The following is a 26,025-nucleotide window of genomic DNA, read 5'->3' as shown; positions in this document are numbered from 1 at the left end:
ATGTTTTTATTGCTGTGTTTGTCATGTGTTTTATAATGATCGTGATTTTTCATGCCTTTTAAATTTACTTGTGTGTTTTTGTAAAACCGTATACTGTATGCTGGTTTTATATCTGTAAGCCGCCCCGAGTCCCTCTGGGGAGATGGTGGCGGGGTACAAAAATATTATTATTATTATTATTATTATTATTATTATTATTATTATTATTATTATGCAAAAGGTGATCCTATTCATACGCACAATAAGCCCAAGTATATGAGTTATGCACCCACAAAAAGGCTATGGCCCATTAAAGTCGTCATATTATTATTATTATTATTATTATTATTATTATTATTATTATTATTACTACTATAGTTTCTGTATCAGTGGACCCCCCACAACCCAAAAGGGTGGTCCCACTTAAATACAGCGAGCCTAGATAGAACACATAAACAAGAGTAAATTGAGGAAATATTAAAAAGAAAAAAGGGAGGGGGGTGGCCTAGGGACCATTAACTTTCAGTCCAGTATAGAAAAAGCAGACAGTGCCTAACCAAATGGCCGGTGGGCCTGCAAGAGAGGCAGTGAAGTCTGTACAAAATGGCCACCAGGACTTGTCCTAAAATGGCCGCCACGCCTGCCCAAGATGGCACCAGGCCTGACCGCATGTCTTAATGACACATACAAAATGGCTGCTGAGTCTGCTCCAAAATGGCTGCCTGGCCTACCCAAGATAGCGCCCGGGCTTGAACACATGACTTTAATGGTACACTCAATATGGCCACCACATCTCTTCAAAAATGACCACCTGGCCTACTCAACATGGTGCCCCTGCCCTACCGCATGGCTTCCCGACACACTCAATATGGCCACCGTGCCTGACCCAAAATGGTCGACATACCTTACCAAATGGCTACCTAGCCTGATCAACATGACCGAGGCATGCCCAAAATGGCCGACAGAAGCAAATAAAATGGCTGACACCAATAAAAAATGGTGGCCAGTGCCAAAGTCCACACCCAAAATGGCACAATACTTAATAACCACCGACACATGCCAGCGCATTATTCAAAACCTAGGCCACACCCATCTGCCTGGCTACACTGAAATCTGCCCAGCAGCAGCCGGACAAACTAGAGTTGGCACCAAAAAGCACCATCTAAATGGTGGCCAAACCTGCACAATGTTAGCCTGCCTTAGTCCCAAGTACACAAACCAAAGAGCTCCCTTCGCAAAAAATCCCCACAGCACGAATTCAAAGTAACCTGGAAAGAAACCCCTCAGCACAAGACTCAAACACGCAGACCAACATCCCCACAAGGAAAAAGAGCCCTCTTTAGAGGAAACATGCCCACCACAACAGCCAACGAGCCACAAACCACCTCAAGGCCTATTACAAGGGAGAGCAGAAGCTCGGCTGGGAGGAACGCCGGGGAGGTGCATGACTACCGTGCACCCCCCCCCCCCACCGCACCTATCCCGAGCCACAGCAAACCTAGGAGGAAATGGAGATATCCAAAAACACAACCGGCGAGGGAGGAGAATAGGGGAAGCAAGGGTAAACCTTGCCATCCCAGCTCCTTCACCTTGCCAGCCGACCTACATACCTCTCAGTATCCGAAATAAAATAATGAGTTCCAACAAGTTCTCTCCTCGATGCTCCCAGGCCCAGGTCAGCTGGAGATCCCACTTTTGGCTCCTTCCTCCTCGACGTCCAGAAGGTGCGTGATCCAGGGGGTGGGCTGCTTCCTAGAAGCTCCACCCCCTCATCTCTCTCTTTCAGTGGGAGGGGGCAAAGCCACTTCCCTCCTCCAGCTGTCCGGGGGGGGGGGGGAGAGTTTATTGTGGAATAAGAGAGAGGGTGACTATTTTGAGCCATTTCTCAGATTTAATGCTTAAATATTTTAGTTAATATTTATGTATTTGTTTTTATTTTTCACTGTCCCACTGTCATAATTTTATATAGAAATCAGAAATACTATAGCAGAATGTTTCTGATTTTGGCATTCCATGATATGTCATTACACATAAGAATCTAATATCTTCCTTCGTTGTTGTTTTAACAATTATCAGTCCTTTTCAGATTTCATTTGTTTTAATAACTGAGCCAACTTAAACTATTCTGATGTCTTCATTACTAGCGTTAAATTTATTAAAATTATCTGCAATAATCTTTTTTGTAATTTTGTTATTCTCAGCTGATAGGCCAGTTTTCCCCACAACGAGTGCATTTCAAACCCTCTTATATATTCACCTCTTTCAATGCAAGTTATTGCTTTCCATTTTTAAATAATATCCAGCCCACTTGCAATTAACACAAGGTAAACAGATATTTGGGCAATGTGGCTTATGAAAATGCTAATCTGACAGAAGTCAACTACCCCTTGTGAGCAAATTTTAAAGCATTTTTAAAATGATGACAGACTGAATGCATAAAAATTGACAAATTGCTATGCCTTGTGTGTTTTAGCCTGTCCTTTTTTTGCAATCCTAGCAGTGATGGCCTTTCTCCTTCTGTCTATCCCTCTCTGTATATCAATCTGTAGAAAGGTACACATTTTTCCACTTTCTGAATTGACAATATTTAGTCAAGTGATAAGGTGGGAAGCAGTAGAAAATGAATATTTGAGGGAAAATTGTAGACGTGAGTTATTTACAGTACGGTATTTACATCAGATCACTATAGTTGCATTTCCCAGCATATCTACAAGGCACCAAACTGGGGAAGGCAAATGTAAATAAACAAACTAATATCTGGGCTAACTTTTTAGTAACTTTGAACTGAATAGGAAGAGTCAGAAAGTGATATGGAAGCCTAAATGATCAATTCATTTTGAATAAACAGTTTTCTAAGGCATATAAAATGCTATATCAGGGGTTCTTAACTCTTGCCCCTTATTGGTGAGTTTGTATGTATTTATATGTAGTCACGTTTTACTCAGATGCAATATTTATTTTTGCAAGAATTCTATATGAAGTTGCCTAATAGCTTGTTTATTTATTTTATTTATTATTTATTTACAGTATTTATATTCCGCCCTTCTCACCCCAAAGGGGACTCAGGGCGGATTACAATGAACACATATATGGCAAACATTCAATGCCAACAGACAAACAACATTCAGTTTTAGACAGACACAGAGGCATTTTTAACATCTTTCCAGCTTCACGATTCCGGCCACAGGGGGAGCTGTTGCTTCACCGTCCATTGGTGGCTGTTCTTCCTCATTCTTTTCCTCGTGAGCAGTTTTATGGTGTTGTAGATTAGTTAAATTAGCCTCCCGCATAAAGCGTACCTAATTTTTCCCTACTTGACAGATGCACTGTCTTTCGGGGCTGCTAGGTCAACAGCAAGCCGGGGCTATTTTTTTTTTTTTATGGTCGGAGGCTTAACCTGACCCGGGCTTTGAACTCATGACCTCTCGGTCAGTAGTGATTTATAGCAGCTGGTTACTAGCCAGCTGCGCCACAGCCCGGCCCCCGGGTTGTTTAGGGTGCAACCCTGAGCTACCAAGCCAGCATCCACCATGCCAGCATTCACTTTATGATTAAATAAACTGCCATGTTCACTCTATAGGTAAAAGTACAGCTTTTCCCCTGACATTGAGTCTAGTCATGTCCAAATCATAGAATCATAGAATAGTTGGAAAAGTTGGAAGAGACCTCATGGGCCATCCAGTCCAACCCCCTGCTAAGAAGCAGGAAATCGCATTCAAAGCACCCCCGACAGATGGCCATCCAGCCTCTGCTTAAAAGCCTCCAAAGGAGGAGCCTCCACCACGGCCCGGGGGAGAGAGTTCCACTGTCGAACAGCCCTCACAGTGAGGAAGTTCTTCCTGATGTTCAGGTGGAATCTCCTTTCCTGTAGTTTGAAGCCATTGTTCCGTGTCCTAGTCTGCAGGGCAGCAGAAAACAAGCTTGCTCCCTCCTCCCTATGACTTCCCTTCACTCTGTGGGTTGGTGCTCATCTCCATTTCTAAGCCAAAGAGCTGGCATTGTTTGTAGACACCTCCAAGGTCTTGTGGCCAGCATGACTACATGGAGGGCTGTTACCTCCCCACTGGAGTGGTACCTATTTATCTACTCATATTTGCATCTTTTCGAACTGCTGGGTTGGCAGAAGCTGGGGCTAAGAGCAGGACCTCACCCTGCTCCCCAGATTTGAACTGCTGACCTTTCAGTCAGCAAGTTCAGTAGCTTAGCGGTTTAACCCGCTGCACCATCAGGGACTCCCTTGTTCAGATTCAATTCATGAACCTTAAAGGGTTCAAAACCCACTTCAGGTCTTTCTAAATACAACATGCACCTCCAGACAGAGGGCTGGAGGGGAGCAATTGAATCCCCCTGCGAAGGACCAGTTGGTTCTGGCTGGCATTCCCGCCAGTTGGCAAAGAGGAGGGGCTAAAGAAACCTTGCTTCAGGTAGCCCCCACCTTCTGCATTCACTTCCCTGCAGCACAAGGAAGAGGACGTGTCGTCGTTGCTGCTCTGCAAGTGACAACGTGCACTGCAAGAAGCCATCAAGGGTTTGGAGCGAGTGGGGGGGGGGGGTGGATTGGATCCAAGATTTTGCTCTTTTGGGGGGACTTTCTTGCTTTCTTTAGATCGTAATTTTAAAGTAAAAGTTCAATTTAGAATCCCTAGCCAAGGCTTGCCTCCCTCCAACCCCCCCCCCCCCCCGGGTTCCTTCCTTTTCTCGTTTGTGGCCTGGCCTTGTTGGGCCTCCAGCCTCTCTCACTTACCCCCCCTTCATTTGCTTACTTGGGGCCCTCCTTCTCCGGCTTCCACAAGATCAACCAGAGCTCTGGTGAGCATTTTGAGCCCAGCGTCTTCCCCAGTGCTGCAGGAGCCCTTAAGGGCCCAGCCTGGGTGCAACACAGACAGGGCAGCTTCCTTCTTTTCCTCCTACCTCTCCTCCTTCACCCTTTAAGAAGCTGCCACCGCTTCGACTGGCCTACAGAGCCTTACTGGTGCATGCATGAGGGAGCTTTTTTCCCCGCGCCTTTTTTCCCCACCCAAAAAAGGCTTTCGGCATCTATTAATGTGGACCATGCCGAGTCAAACTCTGACACGGAACAAAGGATGGTGGAGCAGGCTTTCATCTTAGCCAAAATTGAAGAACTAGAGAAGAAACAAGCCCCCTCTCAGTCTGCCGGTAATAAGGCAGGGATTAAGGGAAAAGAAAGTTTTAATGCTTCTGTGTTGTCTCGTTTAGCAGCGTTGGAAAGGGACATGGATGCAGGAGAATCTGCCAGCCCGAGCGCTTTTCAGCCCAAAGATGTTCAACAGGAGGCAATGGAGGGTAGAGGTGAGGCAATGGCTCTTGATGTAATTGGGGGTACATCGGCTCTGCCTTGGGTGTGTGGCCAACCACGAGACTGTTAATGTGGGATTTGTGTATTGATAGTGTTTAAATGAAATTTGTGTCTTGTCTGTATTGCATACTGATTGCATCATCCATAGTGTGCAATAGTCTGGAAAGAGTTAATTGCTAAGAAGCTGTGATGACCTTGATGTGTGGCTGGAGCTGGGGAGTGTCCATACACAAGTGTGTGTGTGCATTACTGATTGCATCAGTTCTGTTCAGTTCTGAGTTGAGTCAAATCCTGTGTTCATCTGCAAGTCTGTTTGTCTTGATTACTGCTTACAGTAAAACTTGTATATAGTTTTACCATCGTCTCTGATGTCTCTTCGTGCTACTTTCCTCTGACTCCATCCAAATGCTGCTGCGCTGCTTAAATTACTCTGACAGAGACAACAGGCCACCCAGGTGGGAAGGGGGATGGGATCAGTGCCTACAGCAGACCAGATACCACAGATATTACAGCAGGTGATCTAGATCTGATGTTGGGTGATCATCTTACCTCGGGAATCATTGAAAAAATACTAAAGAGTGAATACATCGATGTTTTCTCCCTATTATTCAGAGAGGTTGAGAAAAAAGATTGGGATTGTATGGATGACAAGGAAAGAGACAAAGTCAGAATGAGGAAGGTAGAGCGTAATTGGCAAAACTGGTTTTCAGGATTCCATATTTGTGTGGGAGTCATAGTCTGATCTCAACCATGGCGGGCATATTCCTTCTATATATATAAAAGGATAAAAAAATTTTGGCCTAGGACAAAACAACAAAACTACACATCCCAGAAACACTAAATAATAATAATAATAATAATAATAATAATAATAATAATAATAACAACAACAACAACTTTATTTTTATACCCCGCCCCATCTCCCCGGAGGGACTCGGGGCGGCTTACATGGGGCCTTGCCCGACACAACAATATAATAACAGCAATAAAACAACGAACTTGGCAACACAACCCCTCATCCATGCCTCTACGTTCATACAACAAAAAGAAAAGAAAAATAAAGTCCTAATTAGAGGGAAAGGAATAATTGCTTTTATCCAATTGCTGCCAGTTACAAGGCTAAACTCTGCCCACTTGGTCTCCTAGCAACCTCCTCAGCCCAGGGGCCAGGCACAGTTAGGCCTCAGACCTCTTCCACACTGCCTATAAGATACAGATTATCTGATTTTAACTGGATTATATGGCAGTGTAGACTCAAGGCCCTTCCACACAACTATATTACCCATTTATAATCTTATATTATCTGCTTTGAACTGGATTATCTTGAGTCCACACTGCCAGATAATTCACTTCAGTGTGCATTTTATACAGCTGTGTAGCAGGGGCCTCATATAATCCAGTTCTAAGCAGATAATATAAGATAAGTGATTATCTCACTTATCCAACATAAACAGGCCAGCAGAACGTTGGATAAGTGAATATGTTGGATAATAAGAAGGGATTGAGGAAAAGCCGATTAAACATCAAATTAGGTAATGATTATACAAATTAAGCACCAAACATCATGTTATACAACAAATTTGACAGAAAAAGTAGTTCAATGCTCAGTAATGCTATGTTGTAATTACTGTATTTACAAATTTAGCACCAAAATATCACAATTAATTTAAAACATTGATTACAAAAACATTGACTACTAAAAGGCAGACTGCGTTGGATAATCCAGAACACTGAATAAGCGAATGTTGGATAAGTGAGATTCTACTGTAATAATTGAACTGAAATAATTACTGTGGTAATCCAGTCCAACCCAATTCTGTCATGGAGGACACAATCCAAGCACGCCCAACAGATGGCCACCCAGCCTCTCAATAAGAAGAAGAAGAAGAAGAAGAAGAAGAAGAAGAAGAAGAAGAAGAAGAAGAAGAAGAAGAGGAGGAGGAGGAGGAGGAGGAGGAGGAGGAGGAGGAGGAAGAAGAATATCATGCAATCATAAGGTTAGGAGACACCCTAAGGATCATCCAGTTCAACTTCCTTCTACCATGCAGGATGACACAAACCAAGCACTCCTGACAGATGGCCATCCAAGATCTGCACAGTAATAATACACATCGAATCATACAATCAGACAGTTAGGAGAGACCCCTAAAGGCCATCCAGTCCAACCCAACTTGCCATTGAATGATACAATCCAAGCACTCCCAACAGATGGCCACCCAGCCTCTCAATAATAATAATAATAATAATAATAATAATAATAATAATAATAATAACATACAATCCTAAGGTTAGCAGATACCCCTAAGGATCATCCAGTTCAACTTCCTTATATCATGCAGGAGGACACAATCCAACCACTCCTGACAGATGGCCATCCAATATCTGCACAATAATAATACACATCGAATCATAGCATCAGACAGTTAGGAGACACCCCTAAAGGCCATCCAGTTCAACCCAATTCTGTCATGCAGGACACAATCCAAGCACTCGCAACAGATGGCCACCCAGCCTCTCAATACTAATACTAATACTAATAATAATAACAACAACATCATACAATCCTAAGGTTTGGAGTGGCCCCTAAGGATCATCCAGATCAACTTCCTTCTACCATGCAGGATGACATAATCCAAGCACTCCTGACAGATGGCCATCCAGCCTCTACATAATGATGATGATGATGATGATGATGATGATGATGATGATGATGATAGAAGCATAGAATCCAAGAGTTTGGAGAGACCCCTAAGGGCCATCCAGCCCAACCCCTTCTACTATGCAGCAGGACATAATCCAAGCATTCACAACACATGGACAATGTATAAATACTATACAATACTACACAGGGACATAGACCCCTCTACCCTCACCACTTTCACAGTACACAAACAACCAAATGCATACTGAACATAAAGACAACCATACAACAGACATTCAATACCACCACTACCTCCACAAGTTCTCACCAACACCACCAGACAACGCCACAGCAACGTGTGGCTGGGCTCAGCTAGTGATAAGATAAATGGATATAATACACAGAGCATATGGTGATTTTTCAGGTCCATCATGGTTAGCCTACGACGAGGCTTTCCGTATGAAAGCTGCCTTATATCCCGCTTTACGGTGGGATGTCGTCCACCCTCACCTGTGGATCCATTTGATGACCCCAGCTAGGCCTATTCAAGGGGAGAGGACCCATAGTGGCCACTTGATGCAGTCACGCTCCACAGCACTCACCATTAAAACCCAGTCAGGTCAACCGCAGGGCAACAGGCTTTGCGGGGCATTTGGCATGCAAGGGGCTTGCAACAGGCATGCGTGCCATTACAAGCATGCATGCTCACTTTGTAAGGGCCCCCATTCCTTTTGGAATTGTTTTAAAGCAAAAGGGAATCAACGGGGACTCAACAACAACAGACAGGACAAACCCGGAGGTGGTCCCAGTTTTCAAGCAAAAGGGGCCCAGCCCAATTAAGCTGCCACAATTGCGACAATTGCTATCCAGCTACCCTGACAGAGAATCATTTAAGTTCATTTGGGAAGCTTTTAACCTGGGTTTCCGTATTCCGTACTGGGGAATACGCAAACCAATGATGTCACAGAACCTGTGTTCTATTAGGGGCATGTAAGTTATTGTTAGAGATAAGATTGCTAAGGAATTGAATGAGGGTCGAGTTATAGGCCGCTTTACCTCCTCCCCCCCTTTGCCCGATTTAAGAGTATCCCCTTTAGGGATAGTCCCCCCAAAAACCCCGGGAGAATACCGACTAATACACCACTTATCCTACCCAACTGGCCAATCAGTTAACGATGCAATCCCATCAGAGCTCTGCTCAGTACAGTACACCTCATTTGACATGGCCGTTAGGGTGGTCCATAGGAAAGGTTTGGGTGCTAAGTTGGCAAAACGTGACATAAAGTCGGCCTTTCACTTGCTCCCAGTACATCCTGAGGGTTTCTCCCTGTTCCCACTGGATTAGGGTCAGGACAGCTTCCTTGGCTTTAGGTACTTTCAACTAGAATAGACCCATTGAATCAATCAATGTTGTATGGTGAGTTGATACATCGGTAAATCTTACTAATGCTTTGTCTCTTGTCTAATTGGAACAAATTTGAGGACACCTGGCATACAAACACACATATGCAATGAGAAAAAAGAGTGCCTGATTCACTCATGTGAAACATAAAACCACAGATATTTTTATAATCCTACTATACATGAGTGCAGTTCTTGTTGCATTGATCTTAAGGATGAAGTATCTATTTTATTCAGTGCATAAGTTACTAATAATTTTGATGTTAAACTACCTTTCACTTTTCTGTTTGCTGCTCATTTGCTCTTATTCTTTATCCCACAAGTCTTTTAAAATTTGAGTAACTGGATTTTTTTTCTAGTTATTTTCAAGCCTCCGTCACATAGAAATCTGTTCTGTAGACTGAAATTTAATTGAAAGGAAACATGTCTTATTGTACCAATCTCAGTTTGGCCCAGTGTCTAATATGCAATGCTATTATAAGATTAAATAGATGAGAAAATGTTTAATGCAAATAGATTGAATGACTTTTTAATGATCACCTATTAAATATTTAAGCATAATCTTGTAGCATTTTAAATTGATATTATTCTCAGCGTGGTCTTCAAAACATAATAGAAATGCTCAGGTAAGAGGGTTATTACACATAATAACTAGGAAGTGTTTCATTTTATAATGTTTCCAATAATTTTATTATTGTTAGGCACTTAATAAGTATAATAGTAAGCTTCAGAAATGAATGTTTTCTTGGTGCTCCAACTTGGAAAGTAATTTGCTTTTCCTGTTTAATCTATTGTGTTTCACAGCAGCAATTACTACTGCTGAATTATGCAATGGAAAATGGATCTATCTCTGTCATACAGTGGTGTGGCTTTTCTTTGTGTAAAAATAGTTTGCTCTTTCCTGATCTTATATAAATTATTTCAGGTGCACTAGGCTTTCTGCTTTTAATTTAGGAATAATACAAGGATAGCCTAATACAATTCAAGCCTCAGTCCCTTGAGAATATTAATACACCTTTGACAAAAATCTTAGATGAAAATCTACCTACTATCACATTTTAGCATTAGCAATGCTGGGAACCTTTTAAACTAAGAATATGTTTTCATACATTTAGAATATGTATTTATATTAATAGCCATGCCATATTTATGTTCATCCCCTTACATCAGATTAGATCTACATGCTGGCATGCCACATTGACATTGTTATGAATGCACAACTAAATTATATCTCCTAGCCCACATTATTTTTATTATCTTTATTTTTTTACAAAAAAAAGGGGGGGGGGGTGAATAATGATAGCATTGCCACTCATTTTATTGGTCCTTGTAGAGGATGTAATTTACTATCGACCTGCAATGAGACCATTTTCTCCACTCCCTCCCAACACACACACACAAATAACTTCCTTTCCGGAACAGAATAATTCCCTGATCTCTGTAGACCATGGGGTACAAGATAAGTTTTTTTTTTCATAGCTGTAAGCAAAGCAATGACATTATCCACAAGTGCTCCAAAGACCCATGGACCATAGTTGTATGTCCAGTAACAATAACTGGAAGTTTCTCTTTTGTTCCTTCTGTTCTCCGCCAACAATATAATGACAATGTTTAGGAGACTACCTCTAAGAAAAAGTGGGTTTGAACAGCTATATCTCATAGCTATGTCTCCTGATGTAGTACTTCAGTCACTATTTCCTGTGTAAAAAAGGAAAAGAAAAACATGCAAATGTACAAAATAAGCTCTGAATTGTGAAGATTCTCACCAGTCAGAATTCTTCTAGTCAGTTTGCTAAGACTCAAGAAATACATTCTGAAAGAATGTTTAAAAATGTTTTCAAATATTCTTTTTACCTCTATTATAGATCATTAAAAATACTGGTATCTACTGTCTTGGGGAAGAAATTCCTCATTTTAATTATCTTTTTATTTTATGAAGTTTGATAATCTTGCCAATATAGTAGAGGTGGGGTGCAATGGGGCTAAGTGGTGAGCACAGTCACGCTTGCTGCATCACATTCCACAGCCAATCAGAGAGATGGCTCTGTTTATTCTCCTCCTTTCTTGTGGTGCATGATGTTTTGGACTTCAAATCCCAGAAATCCCTGTTGTCATTTTTTATTAAAATGTTATTAGTAAAATTCCAAAAATATCAGTGGACAGGCAAAACATCATGAAACTTGGCAGGCTTAAGCCTGTAAATGTGTCTTACAAATGTGTCAAGTTTAATCCTAATAGCCATAAAAATGATGGCGAAACAAGCCTCTAAAATTTCCCCATTGCCACCAATGGGCCGAATACTACTGAAACACAAACATAACTCAGGGTTCGGAATTATTTAGCCCTATCATTTATACCTATTAGAGGTGTGTGAAATGCCAAAAATCCTCTTCATTTGTATTTTGGACATTTGGGGACCTCTGTTTTGTTTCTAAAGTGTTTTGAAAAAAATGTAAATTATAATAAGAAGTTCTGAAATGTTTTTGGTTTTGTCATTCGGTCATTTGTGCCAGTGGGAATACTTCCTGCACTCTTTTCTCTCTCATTTTAGGGCTATTGAGATTAAACTTGCTAGAATTGTAGCACACATTGACCACTGTAAGCCCCCCAAGTTTCAGAACATTTTGTTCATCCACTGATTATTAGGAATTTTTTGAAGTTTTTACGAGCAACATTTTAAAAACCAAACTACAAGAGCTATCCCCTTTAATTTCTCTACAATGGCACAACATAAAGCATTTCACTTTGTAGAACTGAATTATATTTTTAAACCCATAGAAAGGAAAGCAAGGTACTTGGTAGTACTACAAATCACCCCACACTATGGGGAAGGAATGGAACAGGCTGGTTTGGTTGGCCAATGCTACTAGACTAGAATTCTCCTTCTCACTTGACTCCAAAATTTATGGTGTTTGAATTAATATTGGCCATGCAGCAACAGCAGCAGCACACCCCTAGCAACTTGGGATTTTAGAAAACAAAGCACTTCACTTTACAGAATTTAATTATACCTTTAAAACCAATAGAATGGAAAGCAAGAAGACTAGATTAGAATTAAAACAGAATTAAAATAGACTAAAAAATAAAGAAAGCAGTTTATAGAAAGAAATTCAAAGGGGTAAAATTGGGGGGAAAAAACCCAAAATGAATCCTAAATGGACCCCGACACACACACACGCGCACACACACACACACACAGATCCTAAGTTTTGGCAATTCTAAAATGAATTCTAAGCTGCTAGACAAACTAAGCTTGCATGGCACATGCAAAAGCATTCAAGAACAGACAAATTCAGCTCCTAGCTCCTGTACTAACCTCAGTCTCCCTCCCAGCCCACTTGCATAATGGCGGCATTTAAAGAAAATGCCAGCAGCACTTCCACTCTTCTACTCTCTCTCTCTGCCTTGATAGGCTGAGAGCATGTCACATATCTATTTGGCTGCGCTGCCCAGGAGAGTTTGCCTGCATTGAAAAAGAAGTTGACTCATTGCAACTAACACAAAGTAATTAAGTTTTTATAAGAACTCCATAAATGGTTGTTTAAATTTGTCTGTCTTTGGGGGAGAGCTCAGTGTTGTCTTTGTAAAGCATGATGTAACTACGGATTTTCCAAAACATTTATGACTTATGATCCAGTTCTGAATTTTTGCAGAGCCCTAAAAATCTTGTTAAGACAATGAGCTTTTTTTGTTTAAAAAAATGTCCCATTAAATGTCATTTTAAAGAAAGCTCATTGTCTTAACAAGATTTAAAAAACAACAAATAATGAAATTGATGAATCCAATTTATCAGGATAGTGAAGAAGATAGATTAACTTTTAGCGAACAGTGGTAAATTATTATTATTATTATTATTATTATTATTATTATTATTATTGACACAACAACATTGTATGACACAGCAAACAAGATAGATATGCTGGATTTCGTTTCACAAAATCACAAGTCGAACACTTCCCAAGTGTCTAGGACTATGTGATGTATTTTCGGATGATGCGCACAGTTCCCAGCAGGGTGGCCTTTTGCAATGTCTATTGTTTCCAAGTGCCGACTCGGATCTTTTGGCACGGCACCAAATGTGCCGATCACCACCGGGACCACCTGTACTGGTTTCTGCCAGAGTCTTTGAAGTTCAGTCATGAGGTCCTGATAGCGGCTGAGTTTTTTCTGTTGTTTTTCGTCAATGCGACTGTCACCTGGGATGGTGACATCAATGATCCAAACCGTTTTCTTTTCCACAACTGTGATGTCTGGTGTGTTATGTTCCAGAACTTTGTCAGTCTGGATTCGGAAGTCCCACAGTATCTTTGCGTGCTCATTTTCCAATACTTTTGCAGGTTTGTGATCCCACCAGTTCTTTACTGCTGGGAGGTGGTACTTGAGGCATAAGTTCCAATGAATCATTTGGGCCACATAGTTGTGCTTCTGTTTGTAGTCTGTCTGTGCAATTTTCTTACAGCAGCTGAGGATATGATCAATGGTTTCATCAGTTTCCTTGCACAGTCTGCATTTTGGGTCATCAGCTGATTTTTCGATCTTGGCCTTAATTGCATTTGTCCTGATGGCTTGCTCCTGGGCTGCAAGGATCAGGCCTTCTGTCTCCTTCTTCAGGGTCCCATTCATGAGCCATAGCCAGGTCTTCTCCCTATCAGCTTTTCTTTCAATTTTGTCAAGGAACTTTCCATGCAATGTTTTGTTGTGCCAGCTGTCAGCTCTAGTTTGTAGTGTGGTTTTCTTGTACTGGTTTTTTTGTCTGCTGTTCTTTGAGGAGTTTCTGATTTTTGACTTCAATCAAAACAGGTTCTTCACTTTGCTTTACATATTCTGCCAGGGCATGATCTTCTTCTTTGACTGCTTGTTTTACTTGCAAGAGTCCTCTGCCACCTGATCTTCTAGGCTGATATAGCTGGTCAACATCACTGCATGGGTGCAGAAAATGATGAATGGTCATGAGTTTTCTTGTTTTTCTGTCCAAATTATCCAGTTCCGCCTGTGTCCAATTTATAATGCCAGCAGTATATCTTCTGACAGGTATGGCCCAGGTGTTTATGGCCTTGATGGTGTTGCCTCCATTGAGCTTGCTTTTGAGAATTTTTCTGACCCTTTGTGTGTATTCTTTGCTGACCACAGTTTTCACATGTTCATGCTTGATGTTGTCCAGCTGTAATATGCCCAGATATGTATAGGCCTCTGGCTGGTGACACTTTATTGTTTGGCCATTAGGCATATTTATGCCCTCACTTTCAATGATTTTTCCCTTCTTCAATGCCACTGTTGAAAATTTGTCCAAACTAAACTCCATGCTGATATCAGTGCTAAAAATTCGGACAGTGTTAGTCAGAGACTGGATTTCAGTTTCTGTTTTCCCATACAGCTTCAGGTCATGCATGTACATCAGATGTGAAATTCTGTGAGATTTCTTAGATGTTTGATAGCTGAGGTTTTTTTTGTTTTTGTTTTTTTGTAAGATTGTTGACAGAGGGATCATGGCAATAATGAAAAGCAGAGGGGACAATGAGTCTCCCTGGAAAATTCCTCTTCTGATGTTGAGAAATCCATAGCTTTCATTTCCAACAAACAGTTCAGTTTTCCAGTGCTCCATCATGTTTTCAATAAAGGTGCCAACGTTTTACTGATCCTGATGGCGTCCAGGCACTTGATGATCCAACTATGTGGGAATGAGTCAAAGACCTTTTTGTAGTCAATCCACATCATGTGAAGATTAGCTTTTCGTCTTTTACAGTTCTCCAGAATCATTTTGTCAATTAATAACTGGTCTTTTGTGTCCCTGCTTTTCCATTTGTTGCCTTTCTGTTCATCTTGCAAGATGTTTATTTCTTCAAGATAGTCTTGAATTCTGTCAGCTATGATGCCAGTCAGTAGTTTAAACATAGTGGGCAGACACGTTTTTGGCCTGTAGTTATTATTATTATTATTATTATTATTATTATTATTATTATTATTATTTATACCCCACTTTTTCTCTCTAGAAAGAAATCTCAAAGTGGCTTATGTTTAAAGCACTTCAACACATTTAAAAATCTACAAATATACAAATATTACAAAGAATTAAATATCGATGTTATTAAGAATTCACAGATAAAATCCATAAAAACTGATTAAAACATATTCAAAGTTAAAACCCCAGTACCTCTGGCTTGATCTTAAAAATATCCTTCTTTAAAAGCCTGCCCCGGGGGGGGGGGGGGGCATTCTGTCTTCCCTGGGTAGGGAGTTCCAGTGTTGAGGGGCAGCCACAGAGAAGGCCTGCTCTCTCGTACCCACCAACCAAGCTTGAGATATAGGTGGGACTGAGAGAAGAGTCTCTCCTGAAGATTGCAGTGTCCAGACATACTTATACAAGGAGATGTGGTCAGCCAAATAGCCTGGACCTGAGCTGTGTAGGGCTTTAAAGGTCATCACCATCACTTTGGATTGCATCTGGAAACAAACTGGCAGTCAGTGGAGCTGCTGCAACAGGGGGTTGTCCACTCCTTGTAGCCAACCTCACTTAACAAACTGGTCACTGCTGTTTGGACCAGCTGAAATTTCTGAACACTCTTTATAGGCAGTCCCACATAGCGTGTGTTACAGTAATACAGACAGGATGTAACTAAGGCATGTACTACCATGACTAGATCTGTCTTCTCAAGGAATGGCTGCAGTTGTTGCACCGTAGATGCCTGGGTGTCCAGGTTAAACACTGAGTCCAGGTGGTCCCCCAAACTGTAGACCAGTGCCTTCAAGGGGAGTGTAACCCTATCCAGCACAGACTAGATCCCCATTCCCTGATCTGCCTTCCAACTGTCTTATGTGTATTAAGAATCAATTTGTTTTTCTGCATCCAGTCCATTACTGATGTCAGACACTAGTTTAAGATCATAGCAGTTTCCTTGGCTTTAGGTGGGAAGGAGTAGTAGAGCTGGTGTAAACAAAATGAAATTACTTATAAGACCTCTCTTTGTTATTCTGTCCCATGCAACCTGAACATTCAGAAGTGGAATTTCCTGATCTGTGGCAATGGGTTACAGTTTTTAAGGATCTTACTAAGCATATAGCATTATTTTTAAATCAGGGATCAGCATAAACTTTCTTTTTTTTAAAAAAAAAAAACATTAGCCACTTCATTTTCCAAACACATATTTAGGTCAAGAACTTGCATTTCACATTTTAATTAGATTTTTCAGTTTCTTAAGCCAACAGGAAACTAATTTCATAAAAGAAACTGAGTATCTTGCTGTGGCCTGCCCTTATAAGCAATATTTGCTCATGAATCTATTTCTTGTCTCCAAACCTTATTACAGAAAGTTACAATTAATGTCTTACAATATCCATAAACAATCATATGTCCATAAACTCTGCTTGGCATGCTAAAATCACAAATCTCCCCTTCCCTTTCAGGGAATAGATGATCTCAGCACTTAAACCTGCCATTAGTTAAGAAATAAATTTCATGCATAACTCTGTAGGCTTTTTAATTGAATTTTTTTATTGAAGAATGTATTCCACAGATGTTTTCTATCTTTTTGGTTTGTGTTAATATTCTCACTTCTAAATTTATGCTATTAATAAAGGAGAATCCTGTCTTCATGGGATCTTTACAGTACTAATACTCACCATTCTCTTACATTAGGGAATGATGAAAACCAGGGATAGACTAGGGATTCTGTTAGCGTACCGTCCACCCCACTGCCTAACAGACTACCTGGCTGAGCTCACGGAACTGGTCATGCAGATGTTGTTGAGAGTCAGCAGACTTTTCCTTCTGGGCATCAACATACCACTGGAGGCCAGTTTGTCAGGTGCAGCTCGGGAGTTCATGGTGTCCATGAAACACATGGGACTATCCCAATTGGTTTCTGTACTGATGCATTTGGCAGGTCATACCTTTGATGAGATTTTCAGCTTGGAACATACAGATCTAAGGGTGGAGGTGATCCATACCTCTGAGTTGCAATGGACAGATCATTTTCTGGTCAGGGCTAGTATCACAGCTATAACCTACCCCTGCAGGGGTGGAGGACCTATTACAATGGTTGGCCCTCAAAGGTCAAAGATCCTTTGAGATTCCAGAAGGCCTTAGAGGGTTCTATGGCTGGCATCACCATCAATCCTGTTGAATCCCTGGTCTATAAATGGAATCAAAATCTAGCCAGGGTTATTGACACAATAGCTCCCAAACATCCTTTCCAACACATGACAAAATAGCTTCCCTGGTACACAGAGACCCTTAGGGAAATGAAATGGGAAGGATGACTACAAGAACACAAATGGCTGAAAACTTGACTTTTATGCAACAAGATACAGTATAGAGGGCACCTTTACTCCTACAAAGTGGCAATACATCCAGCAAAAAAAAGTTTTTCTTTGCACGCATTGTATCTGAAGATTCACAAAATTTGTATCCCATGCAAGGACAAATAATGAGAAAGCAGTGAAAGCATCGTACTTGGTTAGTCATGATCTGACTCTTTCTGGTAAACCTCACACCCTTGCTGAAACTCTTATAAAACCACTATTAGTGAAGGTAGTGAAGTGCATGGTGGAAAAAAAACCCTGAAAATTTGATCTCCAGTGTGCCGTTATCAAATAACTCTGTGCATAATTGAATCCAAGATCTATCAAATTATGTTAAAGATACCATAATTTCCTGTATCAGTCAAACAAAATTTTCACTACAACTGAATGTTGCTATATTAGCTGTGTTAATTATGTTTGTGCATTATGAATTTTCAGGTTCTTTTCATGAAGATATTCTGTTATGCAAGCCACTCCCATCCTCTACAAGCTGTAGTGATTTGTTTCCCCTGCTTGATGCCTTCTTCATTGAAAACACGATACCGTGGAACAATTGCATTGACGTGTGCACAGATGGTGCGAAGATCATGTTTCTGGCATTATCATAAGAATCAAGAAAGTTTCAAAAAACTGCACAAGTAGTCATTGTGCACTACACCAACATTCCCTCACAATGAAAAAAAATGCAGCTTTATTAAAGCAGGCACCATACAATACCATCAAAATTATCAACTTTATTAAGGCATGACCTTTGCAGTGTAGGCTGCTCAAAATACGTGTGAAGATATACAATGGGAAGTATACATGAGTCATTGTTATTACACACATAAAGAACAATGGTTGTTATGAAGTAAAGCATTCTCCCATTTATTAAACTTCAAATGGAAGTTTCTTCACTTTTGAGTGATGAAAACAGTTTGCTAGCAGATTTTTTGAATAATCAGGAATGGTTGTGCAAATCATTACTTGACAAAACTCTTTTTCGAAAATGAACCAATTCAGCACATCCATGCATGGGAAATGGAAGACAATATTCAATGCTAATGATAAAATTGCTATGCTGAAGAAAAAGGTAATGTTCTACATGGAAAGCATTGAGAATAATGATCTGACATGTTTCTCATTGACTTCACACTTTTTAGAAGAAAATAACATAACAAATTAATCATTGCCAGCAATAATAATAAAAAAATCTTAACAATTTGCTTTAAAATTGAATCAATACTTTCCAAGGTACACTCAGGAACTGATTTGAAAGAATTCTGCATGGATTGTAGATCCATTTTCAGTGATGTTAAAGCTAACAGCCCTCACTGAGTTCCTTATAGACATGGTTTCAGACAGACACTGTCAGGGATCATTTAAAAGCAAACCACTTCCCTAATTTTGGGCTCAGTTGGGGGATGAGCTTTTGATATTAAGTTCAAAAGCTGAATTGCTCTTACTGCCTTTTGGTTCTGCGTACCTATGTGCAATGGCCTTTTCGAGGTACATGGCTACAAAAACTAAATATCAAGCTCATTTGAATGAAGATGTTGTACATCTTCAATTGACTTCGGTGAATCTGGACATGGACAAACCCTGCTGAAAAAAGCAGGTGCATCATGCACATTAAATTAGGGTGTACATTTAACACTGTAAGATTTTTTTTCAAATATCTTAGCTAGTTGTTATATCATTTTGTAGATTTAAATAATGAATATCATTTTCTCGAGTTCTTTTTTTTACTATTGTTTCCTTTATTAATACATAGACCTTATTCATACTTCTTTATACATATGGTGTGTAATATGCCTCATAGAACATAGACAGAGAGTACTAAACACTAAACATTTCTTGGGGCTCCAAGATAAACTTTTGCTTCAGAAAGGGCTCCATGGCTGAAAATGTTTGGGAACTCCTGGTCTTGGCACATCATTTGTAATTTTCCTTAATGAAAATATGCCATATTAAACTTTTCTATGTCCAGACAAATATAAAAAAATTGTATTTTAACAAATGTTTCCCATGTTTTTATAATAAAACCAATTAGGAAATGATATGTATAACCCAGGAACAAAAATAATGTTACATAGTGTTATTCTTGAGGCATGCTTTCTCATTAAGTAGGCTCTCATGCTTAGGGAATGGAGGAATCGGCCATTTTCAGTTTCTATTTGTTTCTAATTTTTTTTACAACCTTATGTGTTTTTTGGTTGATTTTTTATTTTGCATGTCCTTATCAGCTATATTTATGTGCTGTGGGGGTTGTTTTGAATATGAAAGTAAGGATATTTTAGGTGCAATCTCTCCTGATATATGCTTTCTGTATAGAAATTTGTCCAAGATGCATAATTCTTGTAACTAGTTTACCCAATGTAATCCTTTTTTAAACATTGTTATAACCTATGTAGAAATATGTATGCACCACACATTTGTTCCCAATATATTTTGTATGCATTTTATTGAAGAATTGAACTGCAAAAAAGGGAAAATTTCAAATATGAAAATTTCAGTTTTATTATTTTATTTTTATTTCATGTCAAAAGCATTGCATAACAAACAAGTCCAAAAGTGATAAAATAAAGGAATCACAAACAGCTAAATAGTTTTAGACCAAAAGCGGGCAACAGCGACCGCATTGTCTGTAGCTTTAAACAACTCCTCCTCCATACATGAGGCAGGGCATTGTGGGCAAGCATACATATGCGGAGTTGTTTGTTCAGCTCCACCGTCACACAAGGTGGAGGATTCCTCCAGGTAGTGCCATCTTGCCAGGTTGTCTTTTGGTCTGCCCACTCCGCTTTTGAGTCTGTTCAGGGACTTCCAAGTTGCCCATTCTTGGTTTGCCTCTGGAGCAAGACCTTCATAGGGGGCCATCCAGTTGGAATTGCCTGGTTTAGCTGCCCAGAGGGACACTCTTGCTGTTGCTGAAGGAACATCAAGAGGAGTGGTGGCTCTCATGAAGCTTTTCCTTGATTTGAGTCTGGTGGGAGGAGGCTGATAGTCATGCAATGGGTGGCTTTCACAATGTTCGACCTTATTTCTCTCACAGTTAGCAGCAACTTCCCGTCGCATGTCAGGAGGGGCAATGCCCGCTAACTTGTAGAGTTTATCAACAGGTATAGGTTTAAGGCATCCTGTGATGATTCTACATGTTTCATTCAGTGCTATGTCCACCTGCTTTGCATGGGCAGACTTGTGCCAGACAGGACAGGCGTACTCAGCAGTTGAGAAAGACAAGGCCAAGGCTGATGTTCTTATTACTTGTGGGTCTGCACCTCATGCGCTGCCAGTAAGTTTCCGCAAGATGTTGTTGCGTACAGCTACTTTGTGCTTGGTGTTCATGCAGTGTTTCCTATATGTTAGTGTTCGATCTAAGGTGACACCAAGGTATTTAGGATGGAAGCAGTGTTCGAGCTCTTGGCCTTCCCAAGTAACTTTCAGTTTACTGTTGGCTACACGGATACATAGGTGGAATGCACACACTTGTGTCTTGGCAGGGTTAGGCTTCAGGTGGTTCTCTTTGTAGTAGTTGAAGAGATCTTTCAAGGCATTAGTGAGTTGCTTTTCAACTGTTTCAAAATCTTTTGCTTTCAAATCTTTCCAGGAGGGTCTGGACAGTTTTTGTAAAGTCAAAGTCCCGTGTGATATGGTAGACTTTCTGCAGCATTTTTCTATGTTGCACTATGTCATAGGCTGCCGTAAGGTCCACAAAAACTGTTCCTGTGATGCAGCTTTTCTTGTAGGCTTCCTTGATATGCTCAGTCAGATGGAGAATTTGACCTGTACAGTTTTTCCCTGGTTTGAAACCTGCTTGTTGTGCAGTCAGCTTAGGTTCGATGACAGGTCCTAATCGATTTAATAGCATCTTTTCATCGACTTTATATGGATGACATAAGAGGGAGATTGGTCGGTAGTTCCTGGCATTGGAGGCCTCTTTACCAGGCTTTAAAATGGCAATGATCTTAGTTTTCCTCCATGCTCTGGGAATCTGTTTGTGTGCCAAGCATTGATTGTAGAATTTCAAAAGCCAGTTTTCAGCTTTGGGGCCCAAGTGTTTGATTTGCCTCCTCGAATCATAGAATCATAGAATAGTAGAGTTGGAAGAGACCTCATGGGCCATCCAGTCCAACCCCCTGCCAAGAAGCAGGAAATCGCATTCAAAGCACTCCCGACAGGTGGCCATCCAGCCTCTGCTTAAAAGCCTCCAAAGAAGGAGCCTCCACCACACCCCGGGGCAGAGTGTTCCACTGCCGAACAGCTCTCACAGTGAGGAAGTTCTTCCTGATGTTCAGGTGGAATCTCCTTTCCTGTAGTTTGAAGCCGTTGTTCCACGTCCTAGTCTGCAGGGCAGCAGAAAACAAGCTTGCTCTCTCCTCCCTATGACTTCCCCTCACATATTTGTACATGGCTATCATGTCTCCTCTCAGCCTTCTCTTCTGCAGGCTAAACATGCCCAGTTCTTTAAGCTGCTCCTCATAGGGCTTGTTCTCCAGACCTTTGATCATTTTAGTTGCCCTCCTCTGGACACATTCCAGCTTGTCAACATCTCCCTTCAATTGTGGTGTCCAGAATTGGACACAGTATTCCAGGTGTGGTCTGACTAAGGCAGAATAGAGGGGTAGCATGACTTCCCTGGATCTACATGCTATACCCCTATTGATGCAGGCCAAAATCCCATTGGCTTTCTTAGCAGCCGCATCACATTGCTGGCTCATGTTTAACATGTTGTCCACAAGGACTTCAAGATCTTTTTCACATGTACTGCTGTCTAGCCAGGCGTCCCCCATTCTGTATCTTTGCATTCCATTTTTTCTGCCGAAGTGAAGTATCTTGCATTTGTCCCTGTTGAACTTCATCTTGTTAGTTTCGGCCCATCTCTCTAGTCTGTTAAGATCATTTTGAATTCTGCTCCTGTCTTCTGGAGTGTTGGCTATCCCTCCCAGTTTGGTGTTATCTGCAAACTTGATGATTGTGCCTTCTAATCCTTCGTCTAAGTCGTTAATAAAGATGTTGAACAGAACCGGGCCCAGGACGGAACCCTGTGGCACTCCACTCGTGACTTCTTTCCGAGATGAAGAAGATGCATTGGTGAGCACCCTTTGGGTTCGTTTGCTTAGCCAATTACAGATCCATCTAACACATTTTACTAGTTTGTTTGCCAGAAGGTCGTGGGGGACTTTGTCGAAGGCCTTACTGAAATCCAGGTACGCTACATCCACGGCATTCCCTGTATCGACCCAACTCGTAACTCTATCGAAAAAAGAGATCAGATTAGTCTGGCATAACTTGTTTTTGGTAAATCCATGTTGACTATTAGCAATGACTGCATTTGTTTCTAAGTGTTTGCAGACCACTTCCTTAATGATCTTTTCCAGAATCTTGCCTGGTATCAACGTGAGGCTGACCAGACGGTCATTGTTTGGGTCGTTCTTTTTTCCCTTCTTGAAGATAAGGACCACATTTGCCCTCCTCCAATCTTCTGGGACTTCTCCTGTTCTCCAAGAACTCTCGAAGATAATTGCCAGTGGTTCTGAAATAACTTCAGCTAGTTCCTTCAATACTCTTGGATGTAGCTGATCTGGCCCTGGGGACTTGAATTCGTTTAGAGCGGCCAGGTGTTCCTGGACAACTTGTTTCCCTATTTGGGGTTGGATTTCCCCCAATCCTTCATCCATTTCATATTGCTGAGTTTGAAGATGGCTTTCTTTTTGTGAGAAAACCGAGGTAAAGAAGGCATTATGCAGTTCTGCCTTTTCCCTGTCCCCTGTCACCATCACCCCATCTTCTCCTCGCAGTGGCCCTATCGCCTCCTTGTTCTTCCTTTTTCTATCAACATAAGCAAAAAAGCCATTTTTGCTGTTTTTAATGTTTCTGGCAAGCCTGAGTTCATTTTGCGCTTTAGCCTTGGGAACATTTTCCCTACAAAAGTTGGCTATACGTTTGAATTCTTCTTTGGTGATTTCTCCCCTTTTCCACTTCTTGTGCATGTCTCTTTTGAGTCTTAGCCCAGTTAGAAGTTCTTTGGACATCCATTCTGGCTTCTTTGCACTTGTCATATTATTTTTCTTTGTTGGCACTGTTTGCATTTGCACCTTGAGTATTTCACTTTTAAAAAACTCCCATCCATCCTTAACTCCCTTGTCTTTTAATATAGGCATCCATGGAATGCCGCTCAGTATTTCCTTCATTTTTTGGAAGTCAGCTCTCTTAAAGTCCAGAATGCATGTTTGACTTGTCTTAGTTTCAGTCTTCCTTTGTATGGCAAACTGCAGGAGCACATGGTCACTTGCCCCTAAGGATCCGATGACTTCTACTGTATTGATCAGGTCTTCCACATTTGTTAAGATGAGATCAAGAGTTGCTGATCCCCTTGTTGCCTCTTCTACATTCTGGACCATATAATTGTCTGCAAGGCAAGTGAGGAATTTATTGGTGCTCTTGGCCTAGTTTGTTTTCCAGCAGATATCGGGATAGTTGAAATTGCCCATGACTACTATATCTCTTCTTTGTGCCTGTTTGGTTAGCTGCTGACAGAAGGCTTCATCCTGGTTCAGAGGTATATAGTAGACACCCATGACGAGATCTTTTTGAGTCCCAGTTCCCTTGCTTGTTATCCAGATGCTTTCAAGCTGGTATCCCGGATTACAGTCTTGCATTTCTTCTGCAACGTAACTGTTTTTAACATATAAAGCTACTCCCCCTCCTCTCCCCTTTGTTCTATTTCTGTGAAAGAGGTTATAGCCCTCAATGGCTACATTCCAGTGATGCGAATCATCCCACCAGGTTTCAGTGATGCCTATGACATCGTATATGTGGTGCTCGAAGACTGAGTAAATCCAGTCGGGCATCCCCTGGGCAATGTTTCTTGTAAATGAGCGTGTGGCAGGGCTCAGACTGCATTGTAATAAGTGCTCTATAGTTTGCTCTTCTCCACACTCATATGTCATGGACTCCACTTTGTGGCCCCATTTCTTAAGGTTGGCTCTGCATCTCATGGTGCCAGAGCACAGTCTGTTCAGAGCCTTCCAAGTTGCCCAGTCGTCTGTGTGCCCAGGTTGGTATCAGTCATAGGTTGAGGTTCTGGATTTTAGCCTGCCACTTTTGGACTCTCACTTGCTCAGATGTTCCTGCGAGTATCTCTGTAGATCTTAGAAAACTATTTCTTGATTTAAGACATTGGTGTGCTGGCTGATATCCAAATAGAGGATGGGCCATGGATGTCACTGTCTTGGTCCTTTCATTATTGGCTGCTACTTCCTGGCAGATGTGTGGTGGTGCAGTACTGGCTAAACAGTATAGTTTATCTAGTGGTGTGGGGTGTAGACATCCTATGATAATATATCATGTCTCATTAAGAGCCACATCCACTGTTTTAATGTGGCGAGATGTGTTCCACACTGGGCATGCATACTCAGCAGCAGAGCAGCAAAGTGCAAAGGCAGATGTCTCCACTGTATCTGGTTGTGATCCCCAATTTGTGCCAGTCGGCTTTTGTATGATCTAGTTTCTAGCACCCACGTTTTGCTTGATATTCAAGCAGTGCTTCTTGTAAGTCAGAGCATGGTACAGGGTGACTCCTAAGTATTTTGGTATACTGCAATGCTCCAGTGGGATTCCTTCCCAGGTAATACTCAGAGCTCAAGATGTTTGTTCTAAAGGTGAGAAGCATACATCTGTAATTTAGATGGACTAGGAATCAACTGGTTTCCCTTCTAATAGGCAGTAAGAGCACCTAAAGCGTCAGAGAGCTTCTGTTCAACCATTTCAAAGCTCCCTGCTTGGGCAGTGATGGCCAATTTGCAATAAGACACATACATTACTATAACTAAAATGCAACTCAACATCTGCATTGATAAAGGAAACTACTATGTCTCTTGGAAGAAAAAGCATTAATCATTTTACTTATTCATTCATTCATTCATTCATTCATTCTTCAATTTGTGTCCTGCCTCCCTCCCAGCCAAAGAGGTTTCACTAGGTTTGATGACTCTACTGGGCAAACAGGAGGAAAGGGTTCAATTTGAGATCTGTTTGACTCTGTGGACTCCTGTTTCCTTTTTGTTCCTGGCAGCAGTCCTTTGTGCTGTAGCTTGCTTCTAGAAACACTCTGGTGGTCAGATAGTGGAGAATGCAGCCCTCAGCATGCCATTGCAAAATATTGTCATTTCTTTTCAAGTGACTGCATGTAAGAGGGAGAGAGTAGAGCATCCTGTTCAGTAGTTGGGAGGAACCTATTTTTTAAAAATGAAAGAACCAAAGACTCTGAATCAAATCTTGTACCTAAACGGCTGTGTGTTAATTGGAAGGGGGAAGGGGGAGTGGAAGAGGAGATGTAAAAGATAGCTGTCAGTTAAGAAATGGATGACCAGGCTTATGCTGTCACATTTCCCATGGATAAAGAAGG

General features: G+C 41.1%; 1 long non-coding RNA gene across 1 annotated transcript; it reads left to right on the top strand.

The window, feature by feature from the left end:
• Positions 1-4,627: 4,627 nt before the first annotated feature.
• On the top strand, positions 4,628-20,726 carry LOC134297442 (uncharacterized). The gene is made up of 2 exons (XR_010004201.1): positions 4,628-5,289; positions 18,075-20,726. It is a non-coding gene; the product is annotated as an uncharacterized LOC134297442 (long non-coding RNA).
• Positions 20,727-26,025: the final 5,299 nt, after the last annotated feature.

The sequence above is a fragment of the Anolis carolinensis genome, chromosome 3 (assembly GCF_035594765.1).
Source record: "Anolis carolinensis isolate JA03-04 chromosome 3, rAnoCar3.1.pri, whole genome shotgun sequence".
Lineage (NCBI taxonomy): Eukaryota > Metazoa > Chordata > Lepidosauria > Squamata > Dactyloidae > Anolis > Anolis carolinensis.
This window is presented reverse-complemented; position numbering and strand designations above follow the sequence as displayed.